The sequence below is a fragment of the Odocoileus virginianus genome, chromosome 29 (genome assembly GCF_023699985.2).
Source record: "Odocoileus virginianus isolate 20LAN1187 ecotype Illinois chromosome 29, Ovbor_1.2, whole genome shotgun sequence".
Classification (NCBI taxonomy): Eukaryota; Metazoa; Chordata; class Mammalia; order Artiodactyla; family Cervidae; genus Odocoileus; species Odocoileus virginianus.
This window is the reverse complement of record NC_069702.1, coordinates 31,359,643-31,382,666: the sequence shown is the minus strand read 5'-3', so window position 1 is coordinate 31,382,666 and position 23,024 is coordinate 31,359,643. Positions and strand designations below refer to the sequence as shown.

At 37.2% G+C, this 23,024-nt stretch overlaps 1 protein-coding gene across 1 annotated transcript in view; it reads right to left on the bottom strand.

Moving 5' to 3' along the window:
- LOC110150926 (transmembrane serine protease 11F) overlaps positions 1-23,024 on the bottom strand; it is a 100,600-nt gene that overhangs the window by 49,305 nt on the left and 28,271 nt on the right. The gene's annotated exons all lie outside the window — the stretch shown is intronic.

Genomic DNA, 23,024 nt, shown 5'->3' with positions numbered 1-23,024 from the left:
TGGAAATGGTTACTGCAAAAATTGCCTTAGAATGGTCACATTCTTCACCTCAAGAAGACTTATGGCTACTATGACTATCAAGCACGCTGCTAATAAGACACTTTTGATTTTATTCATTAACTCATCACATTTTCATTGAGTATGGACTTATTTCAGACACTATTTTAGATAGTAGGGATATAGTAGGACTGAGGATATCTTCTCTGCCTTCATGCCTCCAGGTGCGAAGGACAGACAGTGAGCAATAAATAAATCTACTCATAAATGGAAAGTGCCAGATAAGAGGATAGTGAATGAACAGGGATGCAGCAGGATTAAACAGGTTAGGGGAGACATCTCAGCAGAAGTGACATCTAAGTGGAGATATGAACAAAGTGCAGGATGAATCATTCAGATATCAGGGGGGAAAGCACTGCAAGCAAAGGAAATGGTTAAGTACAAGTGTCGTCAAGTGAGGGGGACTTGGGGTGTTTGCAGAAGAGCCACAGTGTCAATAAGGCCACTGGGCAAAGAAAAAGGAGAAACGGGGGGAAGATGAGGTTGAAGAGGGTCTTGTGCCAGTTTATAATCTCTCAGGCCATAAGGAACTCTTTACGTTATTCTGAATAAGAAAGAAAGTCATTATAGAATATTGATCAGTGGAATGCCATGATTGTTTCAAAGAATCACTGTGTGAAGAATACACTGATTGGGGATGGGGGTAGCATGAAGGGTAGAAGCAGGGAAACTGGTTAATTTCTCTAACTGGTTAGTTCTTTCACGCAGTGGTTCACAGGAGAGATGTTGTGGCTTGGACTGAGACATTAGCAGTGAGGAGATCAGAATTTATAATTAGATTCAGAAGGTATTTTGAAAGGAGAGCTGATGAAGACTGCTAATGAACTGGTCATAGAATGTGAAAGAAAGAGGTTAGGAAGATTGAAACACATTTCTGCCTGGGGAACAAAACATTTTGCAGGCCATGAGACCTCTTTCTCAAAGTAATGCTTATTTAGAACTCTGATGTGTAACACCGGTTAAAACAGAGCTGTTTCTGGGGGTACAGAGGGCATACAGAACTCTACCAGTTCATAATTTCCCCACTGAGGCACAGGTGTAGGAATTAACTGCTGACTTTCATGATGACACACAAGTTTTTTAATGTAACCCTGAAGGTCCCACATGATGGAGTCCTTGGCAGCCTGATCTGTCACACAGCCCCTTCTCATTTCTAGCATCTAAGTCTCCAGGCTTTACCCGCCATAAACCTAGAGAACACTTTATCACTTTCAAAGTGTCCCTCTCTACCATCTTTCCAATGTATGAAAATCCTGGGCAGGCTTCGACCTGTAAGAAAGGAACCAGCAAAGTGAGCAGTAGATATAAGCCGCATATTCCCTCCGTGTCCCAGGGCCTCGGAAGAGGAAGGAAAGGCTGGGATCTAGAGAAATCACCTTTAATAGAGGGACCTGCTTCCTGAGACTGGTTGCAGATACAAATATATTTTTAAGTCTGGAAGTAGGGATATGAAGACACCTTTCTTGATTTTCCCCAGGAATCCATTTGAAAGCTTGAAATTCATAGTTAAGCATAACTTATAATGAATCCACTCAGTCAACAATGCTACAATGTCCTGTATTATATCACTACTATACTGTAAAGTTGACCAGCATATTCTTGAAACACTTCCTCCCTAATTTTCTGGGGAAATTTCTTTCACCTTTGAATAAACTGATGGTGATTTTTAAAATGCATTCCTAAACTTTATATCCATTACGCTGGTTATATTTCCTTAGGATCACACAAAATGGATCTAATCATTCTGTCACATGTGATTCATTCACCAAGTTCTTATTGAGCACCTACTGTGTGCCTAGCATAGTTACAGACACTGGGGTATTTGCTGATGAATAAATTTAGGTCCCTGTTGTGACATGAAATCAGGTGAACTTTTCCAGTTCTTTCTACCAGTGGGCCAAATCTCTTTACTGCTTTGGGAAAACAATAAGAGACATGTTAAGAAAGTATTTCTCGTCATCTCTCAGTACCTGAGAAATGTTATTAGGAATTATATAGCAGGTGAATAGAAATGATGAAAGCAGAGCTCCCTGAGAATTTTGTAAGTACACTTTTTTCATACAGTATCTTTTTGTCTTTGTTTTAAAAATGAACAAAGTGATGCTTCTCAAAGTTAGAAACAGAGAACCAAGAGTTTACGTTTGAATAAAGTCATATATTAATTTGACTCAGTAACACAATGGAAAGGAGGATGAGTTGGCTAAGGGTCTTTAGAAATACCAAAGACAAGTTATTTTGTGAAGACTCTATGACCATCTTTATTTATATGTTGCCAAGTCACTTCAGTCATGTCCACCTCTGTGTGACCCCATAGACTGCAGCCCACCAGGCTCCCCCGTCCCTGGGATTCTCCAGGCAAGAACACTGGAGTGGGTTGCCATTTCCTTCTCCAATGTGTGAAAGTGAAAAGTGAAAGTGAAGTCGCTCAGTCGTGTCTGACTCTTAGCGACCCCATGGACCGCATCCTACCAGGCTCCTCCATCCATGGGATTTTCCAGGCAAGAGTACTGGAGTGGGTTGCCATTGCCTTCTCCGTTTATTTATATAAAGTGTGACCATTATTTTTCAAACCTTTAAGATCAGTCTTAGATGACTTTCTCTTTGAGCAATATTATTAAATATTTGGGTATTATTAAATATTTGGGCAATATTATTAAAATATTACTAGGAAACCCTGTTTAATTACTTTGAAGTAGCTGAAGTGAATCCATCAGATAACTATTGATATTCACATGAGAATTTAAATATCTGACTATTCTTGATATTAAAGACATGTAAATATCCAAGCTTAAGTTAAATAAGGTACACTCCTCCATGGGCAGCATAAATATCTATGTGCTAATAAGATGTTCTGACAGCAGCCCTAAGGGGAATTCTTATTATATCTTACACATGTCTTAACATATTTATATTCAACCTGAAGCATAGATACATATTAGATATTCTGTTTGGGCACAGTCCTCTCTGCTTCTTGCCAAACAACATGTATTTCTGGGAATGCCCATGGTTAGTAATACCTCTGTAATGACAAGGGTTAACTGAGGTCAACAACCTTCCTTAAAACACACACACACACATCGAGTGACACATACACATAGTGCCACACACAGGTTAATGGAGAGAAGCAGCAACAGGAAACTAACACAATATGCACTTTAAATGCAATTTTGAATGCACAAAGGAAGCTCTGCACCTCAGCAATATCTGCAGACTCAGTCTTTTCCCCCAGTGTTTAGCCCTGGATATGACACAGTGGAAGTAAATCACTAACAGTGGACTTTTATTATGATCTACTGTATAGTCAGTTGAAAGGCATAAAGTTTGTTCTGAGTTGAGATACAGTGTATTATAGTAACTAAAAGCACCATCAGGAGTCCAGTTGTTTCCTTTAAATCCCCATTTTAATTTGCCCGCAATGCGGGAGACCTGGGTTTGATCCCTGGGTTGGGAAGATCCACTGGAGAAGGGAAAGGCTAATCACTCCAGTATTCTGGCCTGGAGAATTCCATGGACTGTATAGTCCATGGAGTTACAAAGAGTCGGACATGACTGAGCGACTTTCACTTAATGCCTAACTAACTGTATGACTTCAGACAAGATGTTTAATCCCTCTGTACTTCAGTATGTTTGTTTGTTTATTCTTAATCAGAAAACATGTATAATTGTTTTTGTCTTGTTTAGTCACTACTCTTTGTGACCCCATGGACTGCAGCCTTCCAGGCTCCTCTGTCCATGGGATTTTCCAGGCAAGAGTACTGGAGTGGGTTTCCATTTCTTTCTCCAGGGAATCTTCCTGACCCAGGGATTGAACCCAGTTCTCCTACTTTGCAAGTGGATTCCTTACCACTGAGTCACCAAGGAAGTCCATAACACTATCTACTTCACAAATTTCTTACTAAAATAAAATGAAACTTTGTATGTAAAGTTCCATAAGCACATGAATATTTTTGCTGTTATTAAAATGCCACTAATTTGCTGAGCTTTATGAAAAAAAAAATCCATTGTTTTCCCAGGCAAAACAATGGTTAATGAATCCAAATAACTTTCTTCTTTTTCAATATGTCATTTTATTTTGATTCTCACTCAAATGGAATATATTTCTGCATTCTTATCTGACTTTCTTGTCTTGAAAAATGGCTCCAGTAGGAGTCCAAGGATGGAAATGGAGAGTAACACCTCTTCAATCTTTTGTCAGACATGGTACTAAGTAACCTCAAAATTATCAAGGCCATCATGCATTTTAATCCCATTTTTATTGCCTTTTTTAGGTGACGCTCACCAATAATGGGTAGTTTCTATATAATTTCTGTATTGCATTAAGCACGATGCTGTAACATATTGACCTCAACACTAAAACCCCAGAAGGAGGTTGTTTTCCCTGCCTTTACCTTGTTGGCTTAGTCTATATTTGAAGCTTATATGTCTACTAATACAATTTTCGCTCATATCAGTTTAGTATTTATGAAATTATTCCTTCTCTGACACTGAATCTCTTAATAAACACATTCTCTTTACAAAAATTTTATGACTACTGTTGTGACAGCTCATTCTTACCTGTTGTATTAAGATACCACGAAATAGATTGCCCAATACTTGCGGATGACAGTAGGTTCTACTACTTATTAATAACTTTATACCTTCTTGATAGATTTCAGTTCTCTGTTAAAAAGTAGGGACAACGGCTCACATTTCCTCTACTATATTAAGAAATAATGGAAACGGAATTCTGAGCATAGTGCCTGACAAATAATAGGCAGCCAATGAAAGGAAAGTGTTATAATTACAGTTCATCAGCTTGAAACTATAATTCTTATAATGGTACTCCCCAAATGTTGGCAAAAATATCAACAACCTCACACATGCAGATGATAATACCACTCTAGTAGCAGAAAGTGAGGAACTAAAGAGCCTCTTGATGAGGGTGAAAGAGGAGAGCTAAAAAGCTGGCTTAAAACTGAACATTCAAGAAACTAAGATCATGGCATCTGGTCCCATCATTTCATGGCAAATAGAAGGGGAAAAGTGGAAGCAGTGACAGATTTTATTTTCTTGGGCTCCAAAATCACTGTGGATGGTGACTGCAGCCCTGAAATTAAAAGTAGCTCCTTGGAAGAAAAGCTATGACAAACCTAAAGCATATTAAAAAGCAGAGACATCACTTTGCTGACAAAGGTCTGTATAGTCAAAGCTATGGTTTTTCCAGTAATCATGTATAGATGTGAAACTTGGACTATAAATAAGGCTGAGTGCTGAAGAATTGATGTCTTTGAATTGTGGTGCTGGAGAAGACTCTTGAGACTCCTTTGGACAGCAGAGATCAAACCAGTCAGTCCTAAAGGAAATCAACCCTGAATATTATTGGAAGAACTGATGCTGAAGCTCCAGTATTTTGGCCACCTGATGTGAAGAGCCAACTCTGGAAAAGACCCTGATGCTGGGAAATATTGAGGGAATGAGGAAAAGGGGGCAATAGAGGATGAGATGGTTAGATAGCATCACTGACTCAATGGACATGAATTTGAGCAAACTTTGGGAGATAGTGAAGGATAGGGAATCCTGATGGGCTGCAGTCCATGGAGTTGCAAGGAATAAGACATGTCTTAGTGATTGAACAACAATAAATCCAAATGCCACCTTGGGGAAAGCTGATTTGTGTGACTTCCCCTTTGGAACATATCCCCTCTATCACACTGGTGCTGAGCATTGATACGTTTTATCTCAAATTCATCCACCAATTCTGGTATGCAATCATTAGTAGCCTCAGTTAATGATAAATTAACTAAGATTTAGATTAATTTGGGCAAGGTGAGATTGGCAAGAATTGGGACAAGAATTTAAAATCAAGACTATGACTCTAAATCTCAAGGCACTTCTATGTTCTACATATTTTCTTTTAATAAGTAAACCCAAAGATCTGGGCAATCTCTGCCTCATTATGTCCTTACTGAACTATCATAATGGAATTTTAGCCACTTTGTTTTCACTTTTTCTTCCCATCAGTCTATTCAGCACCTTGCGAATAGAGATATTTTGGAAATCTCATTTTCTGTGGTGTTTCTTCTGCTTAAATGTCTCTTCAGCTGCTTTCTGTTTCCTGAATCAAGCCGAGACATTCACTCATAGCTCTAAACCCATCTTTCTATCAAGTTGGTTGCTATTTTCAGTAAAGTTCCCAGTAGCCTGCCTACTGCATGATCTTTGATCCTCCAGACCTGCTCACACTTGAATGTTTCTGTCCAAGCCGTGGCCTCCATTTGCATGGCTCTTTGCCACCTCTACCCCAGACCAAATCCCACCCATCCTTCGAGATCCAACTCAATTACTATGTTTCTGTGAAGGCTTTCTGAATCCCTGGCTAAAAATGATCGTTCTCTTCATAATTACAAACATCTTCAGGGTTAATATTCTTATATGTTGTGTTCTCATACTACTGCATGTATGCTCCCATAGTGCCCTCTACCTTTCCAAATTTAAATTTATAATAAATAATCAAATATTATTTTTACTTATGTTAAGGTCTTCCTCCCACCCCCCACTTCTAGGTGGCAAACAGCATAGATAGTACCAGTCTTGTTTATTGTCTAGCAGAGTGCCTGGTATACAGGAGTTGCTCAATAAACACTTTTGAGTGAGTACATAGATAGTACCTTCTACTTCATTTAATAATCTGTTATACTAATAATCTCTTATATCTTCTTCTAGGTTATAATTTCCTAAAGGGTGGAATCTGTGACTGTCTTCTTTATATCATTCACTGAGTTAACAAATGTGGGTTAAATATATTAATAAATATTTCCTATTCAAACTTGTTCTATAAGAAATAAGATTTAAGAATATTTACATTTATAATTTTGTGCACTAAATTAAATATTATACAGCTATATTCTTATACTTCAAATAAAAATATCCTAAATGGCTGCTTCTAGATAATAAACTGGGGTTTCACTAGTTAATATTTTATCAAATACTCTTTGGAACTAACTCACCAGTGCCAGTAGGAATAATAAATAATCTCAAGACTTTGACCATAGTGGGATAAAGGTTTGAAGTTGACCGAAGAAGCATGTTGATTCATATAAAAACCAACTCAATAGAAAGCCTCAGTCAGAGTCTTTTAATCTTGCCAAAGTTTTGCTTTGAATAAACAAATGGTTGTTGTTGTTGTTTTTTTTTAATTTAAGAAGTTTGTTTTCATAAACAGTTAAGAAAATTAAATTACTAAGTGTGGTAACTATTTTGGTGGCCCAGTTCTACACATAACATGTGTATCATTATACTTTCAAATATTTCATAATTCAAGATGTCTTATCTCCTAGTTAGTCTGGTAATATTTTACTTTGAATCATTAAAAAAAATGTTGCCTGCATCTTTGCATTAGGGTTCTCCTTTTGCTTGAAATACTCCCTCCCCAGATATCTACATGTCTTACTTTATAAAGACACTCTGGTTATCCTAACAACCTGTCTTATGCTGATAGCCCAACTCATTCCCTATCCTTTTATTCTTCTTCATTTTTCTTTGTTGTACTTATCATCGTCCAAATTATGATATATGTATTTACTTATTTTCTGCCTCAATTAAAAATGTTACCTTAATAACAGACACATGATAGATATCAAGTAGCTACTTGATGAGTAAATGAACTTAACATTTAACTCATCAGTCACCTTCAGAACTCATCAGAAGTATTCATTGCTGTTAGTATTTTATAGTATAAACCTCTTTATCAGGTTGAACTCCAAGTTTGTGTCAAAAATATACTCAGTTTTTTGTAATCGTTTTTCAAATGTTTATACAGCTAAACAGGAGACACATAACCACATAACATAAGCTTCTCAAGGGAAGAAGTTTCTTCTCATGTTGATTTTCCACTTTTATTTTTTTTTCTATTCAACACAGTAAGTCAGCATCCAAGGGAAATAACTACCCTTCTAAGTTACCCATATATTTTTAACTCTAAAAATTTATTGGAAGTAGTTTGTGAAGTACCCACGTTGCAACCCTTAGTTGGTCATAGAACAATCTCAAGAGTGATGGTCATGTCTCATGAAAAGCTCCTCTTCACAGGGAAACCTTTCCATTCTAGCTTTTGTCTTCATTAATTTGCACTTAAATTAAAAAATCTAGTGTAAAGGGCTTCTCAGGTGGCACAGTGATAAAGAATCCATCTGCCAGGACTGGAGATGAAAGAAAAACAGGTTCAGTCCCTGGCTGGGGAAGATCCCCTGGAGAAGGAAATGGCAATCCACTTCACTACTCTTGCCTGGGAAGTTCCAAGGCCAGAGGACCCTGGTGGGTGATCGTCATGGGATCGCAAAGAGTCAGACACGACTGAGCAAGTAAATGATGTCATTTTAGTCTTTTTTAGGAACACTTCCATTTCATTATGAAAAACAGAGTCATAGCAATGTGATAGTGATGTTTGACATTTAAAAGAAGTCTGTGTACTTGAAAATGAAACATTAAACAAAATGCACATGCACTTGAATATTGACCTGAATGTTTTCCCCTAAGACTGGGATCGCAGCAGGGATCACTCCTATTCATACTGGAGGCCCTAACCAGTTCAGAGAAGCAAGAAAAAGAAATCTAGAACCTACAGAATGAAAAAGAATAAACTGCCTTTATTAGCATATTATATAGAAAATATCTAAGTATTGATCAGAAAGGGACTAGTATGTAAGCTTACAAAGGCTACAGGATAGCAAATTACATATAAACATCAAATAGTCTTTTCATATATTATCACTGGATGAAGGAATATTGAAATTATAAAAGCAGTACAGTTATACCTCAGAGATACAGGTTCAGTTCCAGATAACTGCAATAAAATCAGATATCACAACAAAGCAAGTCACACAAGTTTTTTGTTTTTCAGCGTGTGTAAAAGTTATGCTGATACTATACTGTAGCCCGTTAAGTATGCAATGACATTATGACTAAAAAAGCAATGTTCATAGCTTAATTTAAAAATACTTTATTGCTAAAAAATGCTAATCATTATATTAGCCTTCAGTGAGTTGTAATCTTTTATCTGATGGAGGCTCTTGCCTTGATGTTGATGCCTTGCTGACAGTAGTGGTTGCTGATGGTTGGAATGGATGTAAACATTTCTTAAAATAAAATGACAATATAATTTGCCACATTAATTGACTCTTACTATGACAAACGATTTCTCTGTGGCATGCAATGTAATTTGATAGCATACATCCATAGTAGAACTTGTTTCAAAATTGGAGTCAGTTCTCTAGAACCCTACCACTACTTTATCAACTAAATGTATGTAATATTCTAAATCCTTGTTATTTCAACAATCTTCATAGCATCTTCACTGGGAGTATATTCCATCTCCAGAAACCAATTTCTTTGCTCATCCATAAGGAGCAACTCCTCATCTGTTTTATCATGAGATTGTTGCAAATTAGTCACATCTTCAGGTTCTACTTCAAATTCTAGTTCTCTTGCTATTTCTGTCATATCTGCAGTTCCTTCCTCCACTGATGTCTTGAACCCCTCAAAGTTATCCAGGTGGGTTGAAATTTACTTCTTCAGAGCTCCTGTTAATGTTGACAACTTGACGTGTTCTTATGAATCACAAATATTCTTAATGATATCTAGACTGGTGAATCCTTCCCAGAAGGTTTTTAACTTAGTTTGCCTAAATCCATTAGAGGAATCATTATCTGTGCAACTCTGTACGTGTGTGTGCTCAGTCATGTCTGACTCTTTGCAGCCCTATGGACTGTAGCCCACTGGGTTCCTCTGTCCATGAGATTTCCCAGGCAAGGATACTGGAGTTGGCTACCATTTCATCCTCCAGGGGATCTTCCTGACCCAGGGATCTAATCCACGTCTCCTGCATTTCAGGTTGATTCTTTACTGCTGAGCCACTGGGGAAGCCACTGACAACTATAGTTTTATAAAATGTATTTATTAAATAATAAGGTTGAAAGTTAAAATTACTCCTTGATCCATGGATTGAAGAATGGCTATGTTAATAAATAATAATAATAATGATAGTAAAATAAAACCTGACAATAATAAAAAATTTTATTTATCAGTGCTCTTCAGTGACCAGGTACCTTGTTCATTAGCAGTAATATTTTGAAAGCAATCTTTTTTTCTGAACAGTAGATCTCAGCAGTGGGCTTAAAATATTCAGTAAATAATATTATAAATATAGATGTGCCATCATCAAGGCTTTGTTGTTCCATTTATAAATTACAGGCAGAGATATATAGCATCATCTTAAGGATGCCAGGATTTTTTTGGGATGATAAATTAGCATTGGCCTTAATTTAGAGTTACCAGCTGCATTAGCCCCTAACAAGAGAACTCACCTGTCTTTTGAAACTTTGAAGCCAGGCATTGACTTATCTCTAGCTCTGAAAGTCCTAGATGCCATCTTCTTCTAATATAAGGCTGTTTCATTTACATTGAAAGTCTGTTGTTCAGTGTAGCCACCTTCACAAATTATCTTAGCTAGATCTTCAAGAGAATTTACTGAAGCTTGTATAATGCATCAGCACTTGTTGCTTAACTTTGCACCTTCAAGTTCTGAAGATGGCTTCTTTCCTTAAAACTCGTGAACCCACCTCTGCTAGCTTCAAAATTTTCTTCTGTAGCTTCTTTACTTCTCTTAGACTTCAGAGAATTAAAAAGAGTTAGGACCTAGGCTTTGGACTAAAGGAATATTGCAACTGGTTTGATCTTCTATTCAGACACTAAAACTTTCTCCATGTGAGCAATAAGGCTATTTCTTTTCATTCGTATATTCACCGGAGTAGCACTCCAAGATCTTTTCCTTTGCATTCACAGCTTGGCTAACTGATGCAAGAGATCTTAGCTTTTGGCCTGTGCACAGACTTTCAACATGCCTTCCTCACTAAGCTTAATAATTTCTAGCTTTGACTTAAAGTGAGAGATACATGACTTGTCCTTTTACTTGAACACTTTGAGAATATTGTAGGGTTAGAAAGTGGCCTAATTTCAATGTTGTTTTATTTTACGGAATAGGGAGGCCTGAGGAGAGGAAGAGAAAAGGGGAAACAGCCAGTGGATGGAACAATCAGAACACACACATTTATCAATTAAGTTCTCTATCTTACATGGGCACAATTTGTGGTGTCTAAAATATTTACAATAGTAACATCGAAGATACTGACCACAGGCCACCATAGCAAATATAATAATAAAAAAGTCTGAAATATTGTGAAAATTATCACAATGTGACACAGAGACACGAAGTGAGCAAATGCTATTGGAAGAATGGTGTCAGTAGACTTGCTAAATATTAGGTTGCCACAAATCTTCAATTTGTGGAAAAACACAGTATCTGTGAAGTGCAGTAAAATTAAGTGAAATGAAATGAGGTATGCCTGTATTGCCTCCAATAGCATTAAAAGCCAAGGAAATTGTAGATATTATCTTATACTAACTTTTAATGGAATATCATTTGTAAAAATACTGAATCACTATGCTGTACTCCCGAAACTAGTACCATATTGTTAATCAACTTTACTTCAATTTAAAAAAATTAAATTAAAAAAAATAGAGCAAGGGATCAGGGAAGAGTTCCCTGAGGACATTTGAACCAAAACCTAAAGGATCCTCTGGTTAGGTGAAGCTTACAAGGAAGAGCTGCCCAAGCAGAGGAAGCAGTGTTGTTAGATGAGCAGGAACTCGGCTAGTTCATGCTCCTGATATGACAAGTGTGTATGAAGCATGGTGAGCACGAAAGAAAACAGCCTATAATTATTGCAAAGAGAAATGCAAAATCATTCCACACAAATTTTTGTATATGAGTGTTCCAAATTGGCTTCTTAAATCTGGCCAATTTTATAGTATATGTAGGTAATGCACGCATGCGTGCATGCTAAGTCACTTCAGTCGTGTTTGAGTTTTTGTGACTCTGTGGACTATAGCCCACCATGCTCCTCTGTCTATGGGATTCTCCAGGCAAGAATACTGAAGTGGGTTGTCATTTCCTACTCCACTGAAGCTCATTAAGGAGTAATAGTGTATATATAGATTTATAACACATTATGCTGAATATTTTCTAAGTGTAATAATTGTGACAATGCTGAAAAAACAGCAATAATAGGAATACTATGTAGATAAAAGGTATATACATTCTAGAAATGCTTCCTGTGATGATTATATATAAGCATCCTGGCATATTATTAATATTCTTCCATCTTTTCCACCAGTATTTAATAGGCTATTACAGTGTTCACTGCTTAATTGAATGCTAATTTATTATTCCTTGTGTGATTAAAATTTACTTCTCCAAGACTGTAAAATCCTAAAAGGTAGAGGTTTTCTGCTTCTTTTTTATTTCCAAAAGGCCCTTGCTTAGCATTAATCAGAAACTTATTCACTTGGAAATCTCAACTATGAATACGAATCACAATGAACCTCATATTCACAACTTGCCAGCATTTCAGGAAGACAAGGAGGGCATAAATCAACATCTGACACCTAATTAAGATCAGTTAATAGCAACCATAGTGTAACTTCCCAGAGTCAAATTAAGAATCCCTTGTCTGAGGGCAGCAAAGGAGATGCAGACATAAAAAACAGACTGGTGGACGCAGTGGAGGAAGGAGAGGGTGGAACGACTTGAGAGAGTAGCATGGAAACATATACACTACTATATGTAAAATAGAGAGCCAGTGAGAATTTGCTGTGTGATGCAAGGGGTTCAGGGCGCTGTGACACTGGTGGGGTGGGGTGGGAGGTGGAAAGGAGGTCAGGAGGGAGGGAACATATGTATGCCTATGGCTGATTCATGCTGATACACAGCAGAAACCAACACAGTGTCGTAAAGCAATTATCCTCCAGTTAAAAAAAAAAGAATCCCTGCTCTGAGGTTCTACTTTGTCCCCTGAAACTGTGGACAAATACATCACCTAACAAGGGAGAAACAAGACTTTTTTTCCATTACGTTTTTGAACTTCAGATTAGGTGACAGGCAAGGCATGTTTTGTCTTCAAAAATAACCCAGGAGTTCTCTTTTCAAATACTGGCAAAAGAGAAATTGAAAAGAAAAATGCTAAATTACAAGAAATTGCATACAAATTTTACCTTCCTTTATATGTAACACTCTCAGCTGACTGGATCCATACCTCCCATGTTAGCTTTTTTAAAAAATTTATAAGAAACCTCAATAGACTCTCAATAAATTCTTAAAAAAAAAAACAAAACTCTAGTCCCATTTCTTTGAACTAAAGTAATTTCAACCATTCTTACCCAACACAACATAAAATGCTTCTTGAGAAATCAAATTCTGTTACTTGAAACTGAGTTTGTTAGAGCATCTTAAGGGACAAAAGCAGAGTTAAAACAGTTTTAATGACTAAAAAGAATTTGTAAACTGTTAGGCACTCACTCTTCTGACAAATATTTAGAAGTTTATTGATGCTCAGTATTTTTGGCATCCATCCTTAAAAAAAAATCTTCAGAATTCTGTCTCTTAATCAGAAACCAAATAGTTTATATAAAGTGCAATCTTAAAATAAATTGAACTTGCAATAAATATATACTTTATATACACACTTGTATACACACATATTGTGGGCTTCCCCAGAAGCTCACTTGGTAAAGAATCCACCTGCAATGCAGGAGACCCTGGTTTGATTCCTGGGTGGGGAAGATCCCCTGGAGAAAGGATAGGCTACCCACTCCAGTATTCTTGGGCTTCCCTTGTGGCAAAGCTGGTAAAGAATCTGCTTGCAATGTAGGAGACCTGGGTTCGATCCCTGGGTTGGAAAGATCTCCTGTAGAAGGGAAAGTTTACCGACTCCAGTGTTCTGGCTCGGAAAATTCCATGAACTGTAGAATCCATGGGGTTGCAAAGAGTCAGACATGACTGAGCGACTTTCACTTTCCCATACACACATATTGCCAAAGAAAATGTGGTGTTGCTATTTTGTCTCTGGTAAAATAATTAAATGCATAAATATTTATTTTTAAAACACAGTTGCTTTCAATAAGCAACCAGTTTTCTTTCCTTAGCTTCCTGTTTGGTTGACTGGAATAAACATTTGCATTTCAGTGGTATTTTGCAATCCAGTTCAGAAGGAGGAGCTATGATTAAGATTTAAATGTCCTAGATAAGAGATATCAACAATTATTATAATCTGCATATTAAATAAACAAAATTAACATGCTTCAGAATCTTTCTGTCACATTTCAAAAGGGCCAGGTGTGAAAGAGCTAATGAGTATGTTAGAGTGCTGTATATGAAGAAGAAATGTAAGAGTTTCTCATTTGTGGAATTTTCCCCTCAAAAGTTGAGCTGCCATACCATTGACCAATGAACTAAATTATTATGATGACCAAAAGGTTCATTTGAGTTTTTCCATAAGCTCTTATGAAAAAACTTGAACAAGCATTTTGGCCAACCCAATATCATACAGTCCAAATGCAATTTCATTAGATTGATAGTTTTTATAAAAAGTCATTTTTTATTTTTTGAAGGGCTAAATATACATTAAGTGGTTACTTGATAGCTATTTGCTATAGTAAAATCATGTAATTCTTAGGAACTTAAAAAGACATACCTGATAGCTATGAAATTACATTGAATAATTAAACTGTATTTCCTGAGCTTTTAAAGAAAACTGACAAAATGTGTGTATAGCTTAAAAAATGTAAGTACTAAATTTTGTCTTTGTAAGAATGAAAGTGTGAAAGTGTTATTTGCTCAGTTGTGTCCTACTCTTTGAGATCCCATGGACTGTAGCCCTCCAGGCTCCTCTGTTCATGGAATCTCCCAGGCAAAAATCCTGGAGCGGGTAGTCATTCCCTTCTCCAGGAGATATTCCTGACCCAGGGATCCTGCAGTGCAGGCAGATTCTTTACCATCTGAGCCACTATCCATTCTCCCTTTATAAGAATGACTAAGGTTCTATTATTGAATTTCATTTTCTGAGAGATCCGACTTTTATTTCTATAAATAGATCAACAGAAATTTCCTTCTATATTTGCAAGAAAATCTATTAATCAATTTGTTATAATATTACATTTTCCTATAGATAAAATTCTGAAAAGGAATTACATCCAGAAAAAAAGCTTATTTCATGGCTGTATGTATAATAAATCATATTTCATTAAATATACAGTAGCATTTGGAATCTAGTTTTTATATAGTTTTCCTGATGGAGTTAAGCATTATAAATGAAACATTAGCAATAGCAAATGCAATATAAATCATAGAAAATGCAATTCTAATTGATTTGATTCTAAATAATGTTTATTTCATTTATTTTAATGGATGGAAAACACATAATTAAAGTAGATAATCCAGTTCCAGGAATTTAGAACAAATCTTACCACACAGCCTAGAAAGATATCTTATTTAAAATTTATTAAACTACTTTTGGAAAGGTGATCATAAGATATGCACATTAGTGTCCTTGAATTCCTGATCCACTTAAAAAATTGGGAGGAATTAGAAAGATTTTTTTCAATTTGAAGAAATGTAGATTGATGCTTAAATATGAACTCTGGCTTTCAAATATCAGCAATAGTATCTAGTTCAGCTTATTTGAGTTGGTTAATAAGGCAAGTATACAGCAACAATTAGCTTTACTATATTCTTTGATAATAAACTGCAACTTTGCTTCAATCATGCGCATGTCCAACCAGTGGAGGTTTCTGAGATAATCAACCCAAATAGAGCCCCATAATATAAATAAGGTGTATATAACACCATCAAAAAACCTATTCAAAAACTATAAATTTGTAAATGAATAAATTCTTGGCTAATAAGCCATATCTTCCACATTGTTACAGATCATTTATAAGTAATATTTAAGCAACCAACAAGATATTAATTTCCAAAATTTACAAACAGCTCATGAAGCTTAATATTATCAAAACAATAAAAAAATTGGGCAGAAGACTTAAAGAGAAATTTCTTTAAAGAAGATGTATAGATGGCCAAGATGCACAAAAAAAGAAGCTCAACACCACTAATTATTAGAGAAATGCAAATCAAAGCTACAATGAGATATCACCTCATATTGGTCAGAATGACCATCATCAAAAAATCTACAAACAATAAGTGCTGGAGGGAGTGTGGAGTAACGGGAACCTTCCTACACTGTTGGTGGGACTATAAATTGGTACAGCCACTATGGAGAATATGGAGATTCCTTTAAAAACAAAAAAATAAAGCTACTGTATGATCCAGCAATCTCACTTCTGGGCATATATCCAGAGAAAACCTTGATTCAAAAGGATACAGGGACCCAAAGTTCATTCACACTATTTACAATAGCCAAGACATGGAAGCAACCTAAATATCCATCAGCAGATGAATGGATAAAAAAAAAGATGTGGTACAGATATACAATGTAATACTTAGCCATTAAAAAGAATGAAATAATGCCATTTGTAGCAACAAGGATGGGTGGAGATTATCATACTTAGAGAAGAGAAGTAAGTCAGACAAAGGAAGACAAATATCATATGGTATCACTCACATGTGGAATCTAAGGGAAAAAAAGGATACAAATGAACTCATTTACAAAATAGAAACTGACTCACAGACTTAGAGAATAAATTTATGATTACCAAGGGGAAGTGTGGAGGGCAGGGATAGATTGGGAATTTGAGATTGACATGTACACTCTGCTACATTTAAAATAGATCCAATGAGAACCTATTGTAAAAAGTAAAAACCAAATAAAGGAAAAAATGCAGTCAGGAAGAGGTAGATGGCAGTTGACTAGCTAATTAAATTAAAACAAGGAGAAATGAGTGTTTTTTTTTTTTTTTTTTTACCAATTTTAAAGGCATTTAAAATACTACTTAATTCTTGCTGTTCTTGTTAGATGAAGAAAGAACAATCCTAAACAAGAAGTGGTGGTGGTGGTTTAGTTGCTAAGTCATGTCTGACTTTTGCGACTCTACCGACTATAGCCTGCCAGGCTCCTCTGTTCATGGGATTCTCCAGTTGATAATACTCGAGAGGTTTGCCATTTCCTTCTCCAGGGGAATCTTCCTGACCCAGGAATCAAACCTGAGTCTCCTGCATTGCAGGCTGATTCTTTACTGACTGAGCTACAAAGGAAAAAAGCAAAGAGTATTTGCCCCCAAAAAGATGAATCAGGAAAGACAAAGGATCTAAGTTTTTGTTTTCCTCTGAAGAGGACATCTTTCTTGAGTTAACTTTGGTGGAAAGGAGAAAAGATTAAGGCACTTGTTTCAAGCATTTTATCTGATAATAGCCCATGTGTTGATTTACAATACCCCATGAGTTAATATGTTCTTAAAAGTGTTATGATATATAAGTAATGAAAACAATGGATTGATCTTTCCTCTGCCTTAACTGTAACAGAAATGATGGCCTATAGTCCATAGGCTTGCAAAGGGTTGAACACAACTGAAATGACATAGCATGCAGGCACACACCACCTAAAGCAAAGCAACTGAAGTTTGAGATCAGAATTAGAGATATAATCAAAGAGTAGTAATCACCAAGGAAAAAAAAATGATTATGCAAGGATGGATGATAACAAGAGGAAGGTAGGTAGTAGGGTCATACTGGGGCAGGAAATGCCTCACTGACTTAATAGAGAGGGGAGCTAATGATACCATTGACATAGCTTTGAGGTGATGTCTATGCTACTTACTATGTCAAACTCAGTTCTAGACAGGTCTCTACAAGTTATTCAGGTCTATGCATATAACTAAAATCATGATTGATTTCAGCACGTATGTAGATGAGGTGGCCAAAAAGTTCGTCCTGGTTTTTCTGGACAATGATATAAAACCCTGAATGAACTTTTTGGCCAATCCAATATGTATGAAAATATCAGTGATTTCAGTAGGGAAGTGACATAAGTGACCTGATTTTTAGTCTGTTTTTTAAAACTTTTATAAAGATGAAACTATCAATTCTTACTGTGTATAGCTTCACTTATGATTTGACACTGAAATATGGTCCAAAGGCTTTATTCATATTAGGTCTTTCTACCTATTCAAGTTTATTTGGCTGATTATGAAAAAGAAGCAGTGCAGAGCATATACAAGAATCTGTCACTAGGTGAGAGAGGTGAAATATAAAACTTGCAGCAGCCGTCAGGCACTTGTAAATCAAATGATTATCTAGACTATTTTCCTTTTTGACTTGTATAGTGTTCTCTGGACCCATAAACAGGCAGCAGGCTGATGTGCCCACGGGCTGTCATTTTCTGACACTGGTCTAGAATCAGAATCTTACAATTAAGCTAACGTAACAAAAAAAAAAAAAAATTAAGCTAACAAAAATATTTAGGGTGAAGAACTGAGAGCACCAGACTGTGACGGCACAGGAGCAGCCGAGAGGAGCTACCCCAAGTCTGAGGTTGGGGGGGGCGCGGCTGAGAGGAGCTACCCCAAGTTCAAGGTCAGGAGGAGCAGTCGTGAGGAGATATTCCTCATCCAAGGTAAGGAGCAGCGGCTGCGCTTTGCTGGAGCAGCCATGAAGAGATACCCCACGTCCAAGGTAAGAGAAACCCAAGTGAGACGGTAGGTGTTGCGAGAGGGCATCAGAGGGCAGACACACTAAAACCATAATCACAGAAAACTAGCCAATCTGATCACAGGACCACAGCCTTGTCTAACTCAGTGAAACTAAGCCATGCTGTGTGGGGCCACCCAAGACGGACGGGTCATTGTGGAGAGGTCAGACAGAATGTGGTCCACTGGAGAAGGGAATGGCAAACCACTTCAATGTTCTTGCCTTGAGAACCCCATGAACACTATGAAGAGGCAAAAAGATAGGATACTGGAAGAAGAACTCCCCAGGTCGATAGGTGCCCAATATGCTACTGGAGATGAGTGGAGAAATAACTCCAGAAAGAATGAAGGAATGGAGCCAAAGCAAAAACAATACCCAGTTGTGGATGTGACTGGTGATAGAAGCAAGGTCCAATGCTATAAAGAGCAATGTTGCATAGAAACCTGGAATGTTAGGTCCATGAAAGAAGACAAACTGGAAGTGGTCAAACAAGAGATGGGAAGAGTGAATGTCGACATTCTAGGAAATGGACTGGAATGGGTGAATTTAACTCAGATGACCATTATATCTACTACTGTGGGCAGGAATCCCTTAGAAGAAATGGAGTAGGCATCATGGTCAACAAAAGAGTCCAAAATGCAGTACTTGGATGCAATCTCAAAAATGAAAGAATGGTCTCTGTTCATTTCCAAGGCAAACCATTCAATATCACAGTAATCCAAGCCTATGCCCCAACCAGTAACACTGAAGAAGCTGAAGTCGAACGGTTCTATGAAGACCTACAAAACCTTTTAGAATGAACACCCAAAAAAGATGTCTTTTTCATTATAGGGGACTGGAATGCAAAAGTAGGAAGTCAAGAAACACCTGGAGTAACAGGGAAATCTGGCCTTGGAGTATGGAATGAAGCAGGGCAAAGGCTAAAAGAGTTTTTCCAAGAGAGCACACTGGTCACAACAAACACCCTCTTCCAACAACACAAGAGAAGACTACACATGGACATCATCAGATGGTCAACACCGAAATCAGATTGATTATATTCTTTGTAGCCAAAGATGGAGAAGCTCTATACAGTCAGCAAAAACAAGACCGGGAGCTGACTGTTGCTCAGATCATGAACTCCTTATTGCCAAATTCAGACTTAAATTGATGAAAGTAGAGAAAACCACTAGACCATTCAGGTATGACCTAAATCAAATCCCTTATGACTATACAGTGGAAGTGAGAAATAGATTTAAGGAACTAGATCTGATAGACAGAGTGCCTGATGAACTATGGACGGAGGTTCATGACATTGTACAGGAGACAGGGATCAAGACCATCCCCATGGAAAAGAAACACACAAAAAGGCAAAATGGCTGTCTGAGGAGGCCTTACAAATAGCTGTGAAAAGAAGAGAAGTGAAAAGCAGAAGAGAAAAGGGAAGAGATACCCATTTGAATTCAGAGTTCCAAAGAATAGCAAGGAGAGATAAGAAAGCCTTCCTCAGTGATCAGTGCAAAGAAATAGAGGAAAAGACTAGAGATCTCTTCAAGAAAATTAGAGATACCAAGGGAACATTTCAGGCAAAGATGGGTTCGATAAAGGACAGAAATGGTATGAACCTAACAGAAGCAGAAGATATTAAGAAGATGTGGCAAGAATACACAGAAGAACTGTACAAAAAAGATCTTCATGACCCAGATAATCACAATGCTGTGATCACTCACCTAGAGCCAGACATCCTGGAATGTGAAGTCAAGTGGGCTTTAGGAAGCATCACTACAAACAAAGCTAGTGGAGGTTATGGAATTCCAGTTGAGCTATTTCAAATCCTGAAAGGTGATGCTGTGAAAGTGCTGAACTCAGTATGTCAGCAAATTTGGAAGACTGAGCAGTGGCCACCAGGCTGGAAAAGGTCAGTTTTCATTCCAATCCCAAAGAAAGGCAATGCCAAAGAATGCTCAAACTACCACACAATTGCACTCATCTCACACGCTAGTAAAGTAATCCTCAGAATTCTCCAAGCCAGGCTTTAGCAATACGTGAACCAAGAACTTCCAGATGTTCAAGCTGGTTTTAGAAAAGGCAGAGGAACCAGAGATCAAATTGCCAACATCCGCTGGATCATCGAAAAAGCAAGAGAGTTTCAGAAAAACATCTATTTCTGCTTTATTGACTATGCCAAAGCCTTTCACTGTGTGGATCACAATAAACTGTGGAAAATTCTGAAAGAGACAGGAATACCCTACCACCTGACTTGCCTCTTGGGAAACCTATATGCAGGTCAGGAAGCTACAGTTAGAACTGGAAATGGAACAACAGACTGGTTCCAAACAGGAAAAGGAGTATGTCAAGGCTGTATATCGTCACCCTGTTTATTTAACTTATATGCAGAGTACATCATGAGAAATGCTGGGCTGGAAGAAGCAAAAGCTGGAATCAAAATTGCCAGGAGAAATATCAATAACCTCAGATATGCAGATAACACCACCCTTATGGCAGAAAGTGAAGAGGAACTAAAGAGCCTCTTGATAAAAGTGAAAGAGGAGAGTGAAAAAGTTGGCTTAAAGCTCACCATTCATAAAACTAAGATCATGGCATCTGGTCCCATCACTTCATGGCAAATAGATGGGGAAACAATGGAAGCAGTGTCAGACTTTATTTTTTGGGGCTGCAAAATCACTGCAGATGGTGATTACAGCATGAAATTAAAAGACGCTTACTCCTTGGAAGGAAAGTTATGACCAACCTAGACTGCATATTAAAAAGCAGAGACATTACTTTGCCTACAAAGGTCCATCTAGTCAAGGCTATGGTTTTTCCAGTGGTCATGTATGGATGTGAGAGTTGGACTATAAAGAAAGCTGAGCACCAAAGAATTGATGTTTTTGAACTGTGGTGTTGGAGAAGACTCTTGAGAGTCCCTTGGACTGCAAGGAGATCCAACCAGTCCATCCTAAAGGAGATCAGTCCTGGGTGTTTATTGGAAGGTCTGATGCTGAAGCTGAAACTCGAATACATTGGCCACTTGATGTGAAGTCTTGACTCATTGGAAAAGACCCTGATGCTGGGAGAGATTGGGGGCAGGAGGAGAAGGGACGGCAGAGGATGAGATGGCTGGATGGCATCACTGACTCGATGGACATGAGTTTGAGTAAACTCTGGGAGTTGGTGATGGACAGGGAGGCCTCGCATGCTGCAATTCATAGGGTCGCAAAGAGTCAGACACGACTGAGTGACTGAACTGAACTGAAACATACCTTACACTTTGTTTTGCATTTCCCTGGTGGCTCAGCATTTAAAGCATCTGCCTGCAATGTGGATGACCTGGGTTTGATTCCTGGGTCAGGAAGATCCTCTGGAGAAGGAAATGGCAATCCACTCCAGTATTCTTGCCTGGAGAATCCCATGGATGGAGGATCCTGGTGGGCTACAGTCCATGGGGTTGCAAAGAGACACGACTAAGTGACACTTTGTTTTGTACTGTAATCTATTTTTTTCTGTTTTTAGGACTTCATTCTTGCCAATTTGCTCTATTTTATCTCACTAGATTGAGATGTGTGTTCAAGATATTTTGACATTCTAGTATCTAAGCCTGTATTTTTTAGGTAGTATAAAGGGTTTTTCAAAGGATGCTTTGATAGGTTTTAAAATCATTTATGCTTTAAGTTGCATTGCTCATTCCATATACAATATTCCAGAATAAATAAAACAGGGCATGGAAGAGACTTGATAAATTTGAACCATGTGAAGTTTCTAGTATTCATATGTTTTTACCCTACACAAAGGTCTATTTCATATGGCTCCCATTTGCAGATCATACTACTGTATATTTTCTATAGTTATATTTTAGAGTAATTCATTTTTATTTTATATAAAAGACTTAAAATAGGGCCTGCTCTCTTAACCCAATGATAATGTTATATAAATTGTTGATGCCTCAAAGTAGCCTGATTTCAAATTCTAAGCCATAATAAGCAATTAATAATAAAATCTTAAGAACTATGCAAAATAATTTAAAAGCAAGTCTATACATTTTAAATACTGGCAACTATAGGGAATCAGTTAAGATTCACAGTTTAGCCATATACACTATTAAAAGAAAATATGTTGTACAGAATTGAAAACAACAAATACAAACATCACTGAGTATCTTTGAATGGGCTTTTGAACCTGGATTTTGAGTATTAGGCTTCCTGAAATGCTAAGGTTTCAAGTGCCTCATAATCATTATATGAAACTATATAATGGTTATATGATTCAGGAGTGTGAAAGCTTTCTTGTTCTACATCTTCATTATCCTAACACATCCAGCCCCACAGTATTCCAAAGACACAATATCTTTTCAAAGACTACTGTGAATAACTGCTCAAACCAACATAGACTTATCATCTTGGTCAAAGTACTGGTTTCTATGCTGTCTTCCTACACGCATATATGCACAACAATATATTATGTGTGTATATATATATAT